Here is a 13,064-nt window from a genome sequence, read left to right as displayed (position 1 = left end):
AGCACTGGCTGTGAGCAGGAGATGGTTGTGCAGAGCTAAACAGTTCTACTCGCTTTTATCAGGAGCTAGATCTCTGACTGCTCACAAGCCTGCTGTGAAATTCTGGGAGGAACTGGGTTTCTCTTCCTTCTTTCCTTCCTTCCTTCTTTCCTTTTCTTTCTTCTTTCTTTTTCCTCCCTTCCATCCCCCTCCCTTCCTTCCTTTTTGGTTTTTGGGGACAGGATTTTTTCAGTGCAGTCTTGGCTGTCCCAGAACTCCCTCTGCAGACAGGGGTGGCCCTGAACTCAGAGATCGGCCTGCCTCTGCCTCCTGAGTGCTGGGATTAAAGATGTGTGCCACCACTGCCTGTCTTGTGTTTTTTATAATATTTATTTTAAACACAGTTTGTGTGTGTGTGTGGGGGGTTGGGTGCACATGGTGAGTTCAGGTCCTCCAGAGACTAGAAGAGGGTGTCAAAAACTCTGGTCTGGAGTTACACATGACAAATGGCTGTTAGCTACCACGTAGGTGCTGGGAATTGAACCTGGGTCCTCTGGAAGAGCAGCCAGTGCTCTTAACCACTGAGCCATGTCTCCAGCCCCCAAGAGGCTAATCCTTATGAAAAGATGCAATGGATGATTTTTGTTGTCTTTACCATGCTTGTTTCGTATAATGAGCATTGCAATGGTTTGGATACGTTCTTCCTTCCAAGTTCAAACCTGACTCCCACATCAGTGCCTGTAAGAAGTGGGGGCTTTTGGGAAGTGACTGTTAGAAGGGCAGAGGGCAGAAAGGAACCAGTTTAGACTGTTTCTGATCTTCTAGTCTGGTGCCATGTGAGGATACCAAGAAGGTGCCATCCTGAAGAGAGAGAAGTCCTTGCCAGACATCAATTCTGCTGATGATCTTGTACAGCAAGTCTCCAATTCCGAGAAGCAAATTTCTATTACTCACAAATTACTGGACATTAGGTACTTTGTTGTGGAAATAAAAAATGGACTAAATAGATACACACCCCTCCGTCTTCCTTAGAGACAGAGTCTCAAGTAACCTGGGCTGACCCTGAACCCTTGTATACAGAGGATGACTGGGCTGGCCCTGAACCCTTGTATACAGAGGATGGCTAGGCTGACCCTGAGCCCTTGTATACAGAGGATGGCTGGGCTGACCCTGAGCCCTTGTATACAGAGGATGGCTGGGCTGACCCTGAACCCTTGTATACAGAGGATGGCTGGGCTGACCCTCCACTTCCCAAGTGCTAGGATTACAGGCCAGACTGCCATGTTTACTCGAGATCAAATACAGGAATTGTTGTTACGTGTTAGACAAGCACTCTAACAACCAAGCCACATCCCCAGCCTCGACATTTAGCCCATGCTGGCCTTGAAATCATATCCCTTCTGACTCAGCTTTCTGAGAGGCTTATTTTTTTCAAACCATTTTCTATGGCATTTTAATGTATGCACATCATTGTACGTTGCTTGTACTTGCCCACCACTACCCTCCCTCACCCCTAATTCTCTCCCCTCAGTGGTCCCTCCACCCAAAACTACTTCTACTTTTAAGATATGCATTCTTTATTCCCTTTGAGACTTGGTTTCTCTACATAGTCGTGGCTGTCCTGGAACTCACTCTATAGACCAGGCAGACCATGAACTGAGAGATACACCTGCCTCTGCCTCCCAAGTGCTGGGATTAAAGGTGTGTGCTACCTCACCCACCCAGATACATATGCTTTTAAATATTTTTTATTATTTATATTGGTGTATGAGTGTCTTGACTGTATGTATGTATGTATGTATGTATATGTATGTATGTATGTAGTTATGTACATATGCATGTCTGTGCATCACACGCATGTCTGGTGTCCTGGAGCATTAGATCCCCTGCAACTGGAGTTACAAATGGTTGTGAGATGCCATGTGTTTGCTGGGAACTGAATCCAGGTTCTCTGTAAGAACAGCTAGTGCTCACTGAAATGTCTCTCCAGCTCCAATACATTCTTTTTTTTTTTTTTTTTGGTTTTTCGAGACAGGGTTTCTCTGTATTGTTTTGGAGGCTGTCTTGGAACTTGCTCGGTAGACCAGGCTGGCCTCGAACTCACAGAGATCCGCCTGCCTCTGCCTCCCAAGTGCTGGGATCAATATATTCTATTTTTTAAAAAAAGAATTGCCGGGCGGTGGTGGCACACGCCTTTAATCCCAGCGGAGGGGGGGAGGGAGCAGAGGCAGGAGGATCTCTGTGAGTTCGAGGCCGGCCTGGTCTACAGAGCGAGTTCCAGGACAGCCTCCAAAGTCACAGAGAAACCTTGTCTCGAAACCCCCCCCCAAAATAAAAAAAATTGTATTTTTATTTTTTTATTTATGTGTATGTGTAGGTGCTAGTGCTCTTGGGGGCCCGAGGATGGAGCTGGAGCTCCTGGAGGTGGACTTACAGGCAGATACAAGACACCCAATGTGGGTGTTTCAAACTCAGCTCTGGTCCTTTGGAGGAGCAGTATATGCTCTCAACTGACGAGGCATCTCTCCATTCCTATAATCTTAATTTGCAAGACTCAGTATGGTTTGCGTTATTTATATATGATCAAACAGAAGTAGTGTGATTAGGAGTTATGTTTACAATAATCATTAAATTGGTCTATTTTTGGCCTAATTTCTTTTGGATCTTTTTATTTGCTCTTAAATGGACCTGACCTATTTTAAACTGGTTTTGGCTGGTCCAGCACACCGCTCCTCTCCTGGTTGTAATCTAGAGTACTCTCTTTACCCACCAAGTCTTCCTGAAGTCAAGAGAGAGGCAGTGCAGGTGCCAGAAGGCCCAGGTGAAGCTGCCAAGGGTCAGACACAGCTTCCAGATGTCCTCTGAAAGGTGGCCCCCAGCCTACCTACAGCTCGCCAACCACGTGGCTATTGTCTCACCACCAAAGCTCAAGGTCAGTGTTTTAACTCCCCTGCTAGGATTGCTCTTCAACCCAACTTAAATTAAACTGGCAAGTCAGTCTTCATGAGCTGTGGCATTAACCACCCTCTTCCAGGCCCAAAAGTAGATCCTGTGTAGGTGTAGCTTCCACTTAGAAAAAAAAAATAACAGAGCTGTGCAGTCATTTCAGCTGAGGATTATTGAAGGCAGCAAACAGTTGTTTTCAAAATAAGGTTTGTTCATCTCTAAAGAGAACAAGTATGGAGTCACACGTGACACTTCTTCACGGCTGACGGAGTGAATGTCTAAGTAGCCCTGGAACTTATGTTGAAGTCCTCGCCTGCATGGTGATGTTAGGAGGGGCTTTGGAAGATGAGGTCATGGGGTTGCAGCCCTCAGGATCAGTATAGTGAGTGCCCTTCGTGAACTGGACTCCAGATAACGTCTTTCCTTCTTTCCCCTAAGCAATGATAGCTAGAGACCAGAAGACCCTCACCAGAACCTGTGACAGGGAAGCCCTGGTCACGGACTTCAGGCCTCCATTTGAAATTACACCCATTTACTTACACAGTTTCGTTTGTATGTGGGTGGGTGCATGCCAATGACACATGTGTGCAGGACAGACGACAAACTTTCGGGAGCTGGTCCTCTCACCATGTAGGACCCTGAGATGGAACTCAGTTTTCAGGTTTGGTGGTAAATGCCTTTACCTGGCAAACCATACCACAAGCCCAGATTTCTGCTTATAGGCCCACTCATTTTATGGTGCTTTATCACAAAGGCTGAGTAGACCAGAATACAGATTGTTGTAGCAAAACAAATGTCCCCAGTTCCTTGTAGGCCTCATCAGTTCAGAGAAGACTTCTCTAAGGTGCACACTTGGTAAGGACTCGGCATCAAACACCCTTCTATTTTTTTTTTAATTGTGTTTTATGTATGCGTATGTTTCTGTGGTCGTCAACCATTTCCTGTGAAGAGACTAAAGTGAACTGTGACTGCAGGTTACCTAGCTCGGAAAGCAGGTTTCATACTGAGCATTTCCTGGCTGTCCACTCTGTGGCAGGCACTGAGCCAAACTCCTCCACTCCTTCTCTCTCCTTCAGGCAGTACTGAGAACAGGCTCGACTCAATGTTTTGATGTTAGGAGGGTGTGAAAGCGCTTCACACTCTGCAGAAACTGTACTGTGAGTTTTGAATTTGGATCTGTTCCCTGGCCAGTGACATGCAATTTGATATGGAATGGTGGGATCCAGGCAGCCACCCCAACACAAGGTAAACAACACACTCCAAAGTCATCAATGTTGCTAGGCCAGGCTGAATTAAATTATTTATTTTCAAATTATGACAGGCTATCAGGTTGCAACTTCATGGTGAAGCCCAAGAACACTTGTCTCCTTTCTTTTCTTTTTTTGGTTTGGTTTTTCAATAAAGGATTTCTCTGTGTAGTCCTGGCCGTCCTGGAACTTGCTCTGTAGACAAGGCTGACCTTGAACTCAGGAGATCCACCTGCCTCTGCCTCCTGAGTGCTGGCTGGACCAAAGGTGAGTCATCTTTGGTTCCAGGAGAGAAAGGGAGGTCTGCTAAGGTGTCAAGGTTCGCACTGAGTGTTGGTTCCTTCTTGAGTTCCCCGGGATGTGGAGGTGGGTGCCACTGAGTTTCTTTGTTGAGATTTCCTGAGCTGTCCATGACCAGGAAAACCTCCACCAAATGACATTAAGTGTTTTAGTTGGCAATAGATGTCTCGTGTCTTGGCTGGTCATCATAATTGTGGAACCTTTGAGGATATGGAGGAGGGGGCTCGTCCCCAGGGATGTGTCTCAGTAGGGTTAGTACACTGTATTTGCCCTCATCTCCCACCAGGATTCTGCTGAGCAGGTTCAGGGAATCCAGGGACTGAGGGGTCCATGGTACCAAGGGTACCTGTGTGTAGTACGAATTCTAATTGATCATAATAATAAAATTCTGGAGTCAGATATTGGGGTGAAAGCTGAAAGATCAGAGAAGCAGAGCAGTCGGCCACTAGAGTTCTTATCTCTATGAAATCCTCAGACCGAAAGGGCTAGCTCCTGTCTCTGCCCACCTTATATTCCTCTCTTTGCCCAACCTAACACTTCCTGTTTCCTCCATTCCCGTGCTGGGATTAAAGGATCAGAGGTGTGTGCCACAGCAGCCTGGCCTCTAATGTTAACTAGTAGATAGCTTTGCACTCTGATTGTTAGGCAAGGCTTGTTAGAGCCAAACAAGACATCTCCACACCTGTGCTCCACTGAAAAGACTCGTCCTGTGTCTGCAGAATGAGACAGAGAGGGCTCTCACATTCTGACAATGCTTTGTTAGGGCATACTAGCAACATGTGAGTACAAGGGTCACCTGCCCGAAATGGGGTCAGAGACTTCTAAATTGTGGTTAACAACCGTGTCACTGGTAACTGCTGTTCCTACTGCAATTTAGGTCCTATTTTTTGGGAGGAGGGAGGTATTGAGACAGGGTATCTCTGTAGAGCCCTGGCTGTTCTAGAACTTGTTCTGTAGACCAGGTTGGCCTCAAACTCAAGAGATTTGCTGGGATTAAAGGCGTGCAAAACCAGTTTTTTGTTTGTTTGTTTGTTTGGAGACAGTCTATGTCACTCAGGCTGGCCTCAGTCATGAGATTCTCTTGCCTTCAGCCTCCTGATTGCTGAGATTACAGGCCCACACCAGCATGCCTAGCTTCTTTCCTTATTATGCACACAAGCAGTTAAGTCTGCCATATGACTTAACTTCATATAGTTTACCATGTAAGCCACAGTTCTCCAGACCTTGTATTCTGTTCTTTACAAAGGGGTCACAGGGATTTTAGAACTGTAATGGCCGTTTTCCTCCTAAGTCCACCACTATTGGCTAGTGAATCTTCCTCAATATTCTCTCTAGTTGTGCAATTCAGGCCTCAGAACCACTGATCTAGAAGATTTGGAGGTGGGTTTCAGAACAAGGGGCAGTTGGCTGGGCTGAAAACCAGGTAAAGTGGAGTGTGTGATTAGAATATGTGAAGGCTTGATGCAGTTATATATTATTTATGATTTATTAGAGCTTGACTGAGGGTTCAGAAAAGCAAAGATAGCCACAAGCCTTAGAAACCAGGTAGACACCTTTAATCCTAGGACGCAGAATTATGAGGTAGACAGATCTCTGTGAATTCAAGACCACCCAGATCTATACAAGAGTGAATCAGCCTAAGAGAGAATTATAGCTCACACCTTTAATCCCAGCATTAGGGAAGTGTACAAGACAGAACTAAGTTTTCAGAGAGACATTCCTTCTCCAGCCACACTGCTTTGCTTCCCTGATCTTTAGCCTGAACCCCAGTATCTGTCTCTGTGTCATTTATTATGTGACAGCCTGATATAAGCATTAAGAAAAAAACAAAACAAAAAAGCAAACCAGCCAGGCAGTGGTGATGCACACCTTTAATTCCAGCACTCGGGAGGCAGAGTTAGAGGCCAGCCTGGTCTACAGAGTGAGTTTCAGGACTGGCTCCATAGCTACTGAGAAACTAAAACAAAGCAAAACAAGCTCCCGCCCTCCCCCAAGCAACCAAGCAACCAACCTCAAAAAAGTTGGAGCTGGAGAGATGGCTCAGTGGTTTCCTAACTGAAACTGCTCTTCTAGGGGACCCGAATTCACTTCTCATCCCTCACAACCATCTGTTAGCTCCAGTTCCAGAGGCTCTGGCACCATCATTTGGTTTCTATGGGAACAGACTGCACATAAGTGGTACACATACATACATACATACATACATACATACATACATACATACCAGCAAAATTCCCACATACAAAATAAATTTTGCTGGGCGTTGGTGGTGCAGGCCTTTAATTCCAGCACTCAGGAGGCAGAGGCAATCAGATCTCTGAGTTCTGGCCAGCCTGGTCTACAGAGCGAGTTCCAGGACAGCCTCTAAAACAATATAGAGATACCCTGCCTCGGAAAAACCCAATAAATAAATAAATAAATAAAAAATAAAAATTTTAATTATATAAATCTCCATCCAAATCGGGATCCTGCACACTCAGAGTTGTGCCAGAACGTAAGTCATGTGTCGTCAAGGAGGCCAATCTGCAGAGAGCAGGATGCAGCCGAGTATCTACAGAAGCAGGAAACAGCAAAGACCATGTGGACCCAGAGGGTGGCCAGTCTTTCCCACCCTTTTTTAAGTGAGACAGGGTCTCACTATGTGGCTCTGGCTGTCATGTAACTCACAAAGATCCACATTACTCCGCTTACTGGGTGCTGGGATTAAATCATGCCCACCACACTTCTGTGATGAATACTTTTGATGGAACTTTACTTTTCCTCTCTTCTCCCACCCTTCAAAATACAAGCAAAACCTGAAAGATACTTGAGCAGGATGGGACCAAGAAACTACTGTGTCAGAGACAAACATTTAGAGGCACACATGAAGTGGTGCAGAAGCAGGTGGACTTACAGGAGGGGACATGTGACACAAAGCCACGTGGGAGCAAACTCACGCCCAGCTCCTGCCTTCTCATCTCAGCGGGATGCAGACATGTAGAGCAGGGTCTCTGCCATGGGCAGTGTGGTTGAGAGCATATAGCGAAGCCGTCTCTAGACCAGGTTTGAACGTCATAAAACTAGGACATTAGAACCTAACTTCATTAACCTCCCTGTGGAGGTCTGAATAAGAACGGCCCCTACAGGCTCATTTTTGCTTGTTTTTCAAGACAGGCTTTCTCTGTGTAGCTTTGGAACCTGCCCTGGAACTAGCTCTTGTAGACCAGGCTGGTCTCGAACTCAGAAATCCACCTGCCTCTGCTTCCCAAGTGGTAGGACTAAAGGTGTTTGCGTCACTACTGCCTGGTTTCAGGCTCACGTACTTGAATGCTTGCGTGGTCACCAGGGAGTGGACTATGAAAAGGATTAGGAGAAATGGCCTTGTTGGAGGAAGTGTTTCAGTCAAGGTGGGCCCAGGCTAGCCCAGCTCTCTCTCCCACGTGGCAGAGATCAGGGTGCAGTGCTCAGCCTGAGTGCTGCCAGGCTTCCACCATGACAATCAACTAACCCTCTCAAACGGTCACAAGCCCCTAAGGGCTTTGTTTGTAAGGGCTGCCCACAGCACAAAGGAAACCTTTTGTCAGCTTCCCCCATAGCAAAAGGAAACCTTTTGTCAGCTTCCACCCAGCCACTTCCTTCAAACTAGAGCCTCTCCATCTTCTGTGTCTCGCAACGGTGACACGGTAAACATTCAGTATAGATGGGTGTTGGCTTGGAGCTTGTTAGAAATAAAGCAGCGGATTAGGACCAAAGGTGGCAGGTCCCCTGGTGATGGACTGTGGCAGATGGGAAACAGAGACTTGTAGATGTGACTGATAGTGAAAGTTTTATAGAGGGGAAGGTAAGAAAATAAGAGACACAGAGACAGGACAGAAAGGCGTGAGGGGGAAGGGGGGACAATGACAACGACGGACAGGAAAGGTCCTGTCTGCCCTCCAGAGGAACAGTGGGAAAGAGAACAGAAGCGGGTGGATCTTTTCTTTTAAGGAGTTACGGTACACATACACCTGCCATGCCCAGGTGGGTGAGAGGTGGGGCCTGGCTTGCCTGGAGTGTCCTGGTTTCTTTTCTGGTGTATATCATACTGTGGGCAGGGAATGTAGACCTGCGGTAAAATGCACACTTAGGATGTATGAAGCCCTAGGTTCAACTCAAACACTCCCGCCTGTAGTCTGTCGCCACGTACAGGAGCTTGAGGCAGGAGTTTGACATGAGTCTGGACGTTTAGGGCTACCTGGGCAGTACAACAAGAACGTGTCTCAATGAGTGAACAAAGCTATCGTGGTTTTCTTTGCAGTCCCTGCCCTGGCATACATCTGCAACACAAGCATGTGCAACTTGAACTCACACGTGGGAGTGTTTCACTTCAACTCATTAAGCTTGCAAGCCAAGGCTCGCTCGGCTTTCCGACGGATCTGCGTGGGTGGCTAACAGAGTGTGATCTCAGAGCTGGCTGTTTGACGCTGTTAAGGTTCCACCTGCCAACGCTGTCTGAGAGTACTGAAGCTTTCCCTTTGAGCAGGATAGAAAGCCCGGTGAGTAATGCCTCCCCCGTCCCTCCACAGCTACACTGGATCTGGAAAGACCTCTTGTAGCCACTCTGAGACCTTCCTAGGTTCCAAAGGCCAGAAACTGGAGTGGGGATGCTGTGGGATGGCAATTGTCAAAGCTTTTGAGTTCAAGCCTTAGCCTGTTAGCTTCATGACCAAGACACTGCTGCCCATGCAGGTCACACCCCAACTTCCTTTCTAACAGGATCTCATTATGCAGCCTTAGCTAGTATGAAACTTGCTATGTAGACCAGGCCTACCTCTAAATCAGAGATCCGCCTGCTTCTGCATCCTGAATGCTGCAAACGACGATTGTGTGTTGCCATGTCTGTTAAGACACTGTTTTACTGTCTAATGCTTAGAAACAGCCCCTTTCCCTCATCCCCACCCCCCAGTGTCTCAGCATCCCCCCCCCTTGTCTCGGTGACTCTCTAACTCTACTCCAGTGCTTGTGAGTGTTCTTCAGTGGCTTCCTGTTTGTTTGCACGGGATTACTTCCTCCCCCCCCCCCGTGTCTCAGTCACTCTCTAACTCTACTCTAGTGTTTGTTTTCCTCTCTTACTTCAGTGGCTTCCTGTTTGCACGGAAACGAATCAAACACCCAGCAAATCAAGGCAGAGCTGGATTTCTCCTGTCAATGACCAATGCATCACATAAATGCTTCACTCCAGCGCTGGTCTTTTGTGGCTGTTCTTCAAACGGACTTGATGCTATGCCCTTTGGAAAGGGTGGAATTCATCAATACTAACTCTAGGAAATATACCAAGACAACGGCAAACCAGTTCAGAGCGGCAACACTGTCTTACGTGGAGCTCAGGACATGTGTGTGAAACTTACTAAATGTCCAGTGAACCATGAGTATCCCAGGTGTATGTATACCGTAACTCTTTAAAAGATTCACCTACTTCTGTTCTTTCCCACTGTTCTTCTGGAGGGCAGACAGGACCTTTTCTGTCCGTCCATCACCCCGACTACTCTATCTCTGTGTCTCTTATTTTCTTACCTTCCCCTCAATAAACACTCAGTACTATAGAAGATGTTCTCGCTCGATGGCAGGATGAGGTATCTTCTAACTGTAAAGCCCAGGTGGGGAGAAATGGAACCCCAAGCATTTCTTGGAACAGCCTTACGCTAATCGACTTTGTCAGCAGCACACTCTCCCTTTGAGCTTGGAGACTCATGCACATACACACAGGGAATATAGTTTCAATGTAAGGACTAGTGAGAGAAGCACCATTTGCCTTATGCTCCTGTCTCCCCCACAGGCAGTAGGGTAAGGTAGGTATGTTTACTCTGCAGTTTCTTGGGTTTACAAACATCTACGCTCACAATGAAAATAGTTTTATTTTTATTATTGTAACCAGCATCTTACAAAGCGTTTTAAAGTTTATCCTATTTACATTTACATTATGCAGAATTTCAATCACCCACAGTTAACATGCTAAAATTTCCTCTTTACTTTTTATGTGTATGAGTGTTTTGTCTTTTCCTTGCACATGCATGTGTACCACGTGTGGTCAGAAGGCACTACATCAGATCCTTTGGAATTGGGGTTATGGATAGTCATGAATCACTACAGGTGCTGGGAGCCAAACCTAGGCTCTTAACAATGTTCTGAAACAGGATCATTCCACTTAAGCACAGGAAATTCTGTCAGTTCACAACAACATACCACCTTCTTTTAAACTGCTGTAGACATTCCATTACATAGACTAGTGACTTAACCTTCCCTGTTAACGGGCATTTGTTTCACTCCATTTAATTTTGAAAAAAGTCAGTTTGACCAGAGCCTTGTGGTATAGGCCTACAATCCTGGCTGCTCAGGAGGCTGAAGTAAGAGGCTCTAAAGCTCAAGACCTGTCGGGATACTGGGGGCTCTGTAGTATGACCAGTGTGTACAGGCCCGAGGCTAACTCCCCAGTGTCTCTTTCTCTCCACACAAATTAAACCAAGTAGGCTGAAAACATGTTCCTCTCTCCCTTTAAAACTATCTATTGGCAGGGTCTTGCTATGTGGCCTGGGCTGGAAATTCAGTCCTCTGCTGGGATTACAGGCATATGCTACCACACCAGACAAGACTTATCTGTAGTAAGGCACTTTTAGACACACAGATGAAATTTCATATGTATCATATAATCACAATCAGCAATTTCACTGCCCAAAGCAACTCCCAAGTATACCCCATACAAACACTGGCCTACTCCCCAGCCTGTTATAGATGCTACCCGGAAGCACACAGTAGGTAGCCACATCAAATGTACCAGACCTCTATCCAACTGTATGTATCAGGAGTCCTTTATCGTCACTATGGGAAGAAGTCCACTGCATGATGGGAAGCTCCACTGCAGGACTATACCGCAGTTTGATCTACTGTCTGGGGCACATCTGAGTGGTTTCCAGGTCTTGGTGATTCAAACTAAAGCTACAGTGCATCCTCATCTCCTAGTGGCAGGACTGTGGGGTTGCATGTTTAACTCTGTAAGAAGTTGCGTCATTCTGCAGGTCCATGGACAGTGTCTGTGAGTTCTGGCAGCTCTCCTCGTTCATTATTCCTGATACTGCTGGGTTTCTACAGTGGCTTTACCTACCCAACAGGCATGCAGCGTGCTTTTGTGGTCTTAATTTTGTTTCTTTAGTTACCACTGGTTGTTGGGCATGTTTTCATGTGCTATACGGATCCAACCTTTCAAGAAATGTGTTTACATTTACTGTCCAGTTTAAATTACATAGTCTGTTTTGTTACTGGTTCTCAGAGATCCTTTTGTAGTTTTGATTCCAATTTGTTTTTTGTATGAATACATTGGTAAAACTTGTTAACTGTAAGAGTCTCCGTTTAGCATCAGGGTGGAAAGAGCAGTATGTACTTTTGGAGTTCCTGACACTGTGCTCTCTCTTTGGATACATCCAACAGCTGCCTTTGAACACCCAGCAGTGAGTGTTGACTAATGAATGTCACAGCGGTGTCCTGGGGATGGCATCACTGGTGGGCTACAAGGATGTCAAGGTAGACAGCAGCCTGTCCTGAAGAACCTGTATGGTGACCTGCTGCTGTTCTGTCTTCCGTGTCCTCTTGGAACCCACCTTTCCTCTTTCCATCCAGTTGACAAAGGCTCCTTAGGAGTGTACCTGGCAGGACCGGAAGGAAGGGCTCTGCTCACCCGGCTCCCGTGGCTACTGGATCCCGACTGTGTTACTTCCTCACGGCTGTGCCGTCTCTGGCTGCTCCAGACTATTCACGGGAAGTCAAGCCAGGCCTCCGAGTAGCCATCTCACTGACTGGATAAAAGGTAAAGCAGCTAACAGGCTGTCTGATACAGAATGACTGAGATGGTTAGACTTAAGAGACCCGTCCAGTACAATTCCCAACTCGGTGTTCCAGTAATGAGATTGTGGTATTACCGACACCCACAAAGGCAAACTGAGCAGAGGAGGCACCCTTGTGTTTCAGGGAAGTAGCAAAGAGCAAAAACGACAAGTTCTGTGGGAAGGTACATACTGTACAATTTACCCAGCACACTAAGTTCTGCAGCGACCGCGCTGCCACCATGGGCTTCTGGACACTTGGCTTTTGCTATCCAGAGGTGGTGGGGGTGGAAGCTGCAATGACTGTGATCAATGAATACATGTAGGAAATTGGTAAAGGACAATAAAAGATTAAAGAAGCAGAGACAAAGGGCAGGGCACATTTGGCTCCCGCATCAGAATGAGGCGGTAAGACAGTCGAGGGTGGGCAGACACCAAGCCTACCTTCCTTAGCAGATTTGCTTTACACTGGGAGGACCAAGACAATACTTCTGAGGTTGTAGCACTCAACCTCAGCATTCTGGTGCTATACCACTAAAGCAAACAATGTTGTAAGCTCCTTCTCTCTCTTCTGGTTTTTTGGTTTTTCAAGACAGGGCTTCTCTATGTAGTATCAGCTGTCCTGGGACTCCATCCACCTGCCTCTGCCTCCCAAGTGCTGGGATTAAAGGTGTGCACCACCACCTCTGACTAAGTTCTTTCTCTTAATGAGAAATTATTTCCTTGCTTTAATCATATAACACTTTTTTTTTTTAAATTT

At 46.4% G+C, this 13,064-nt stretch overlaps 1 long non-coding RNA gene across 1 annotated transcript; it reads left to right on the top strand.

Moving 5' to 3' along the window:
- The first annotated feature begins 8,159 nt into the window (after window positions 1–8,159).
- Window positions 8,160–12,674, top strand: LOC110341038. Its single transcript, XR_002382921.2, has 3 exons — window positions 8,160–8,292; window positions 8,749–8,986; window positions 9,569–12,674. It is a non-coding gene; the product is annotated as an uncharacterized LOC110341038 (long non-coding RNA).
- Window positions 12,675–13,064: the final 390 nt, after the last annotated feature.

Source organism: Mesocricetus auratus, unplaced genomic scaffold, assembly GCF_017639785.1.
Source record: "Mesocricetus auratus isolate SY011 unplaced genomic scaffold, BCM_Maur_2.0 Super-Scaffold_2245, whole genome shotgun sequence".
Classification (NCBI taxonomy): Eukaryota; Metazoa; Chordata; class Mammalia; order Rodentia; family Cricetidae; genus Mesocricetus; species Mesocricetus auratus.
Note: the sequence above shows the minus strand (reverse complement) of the source record. Positions and strands in the feature narration are given on the sequence as shown.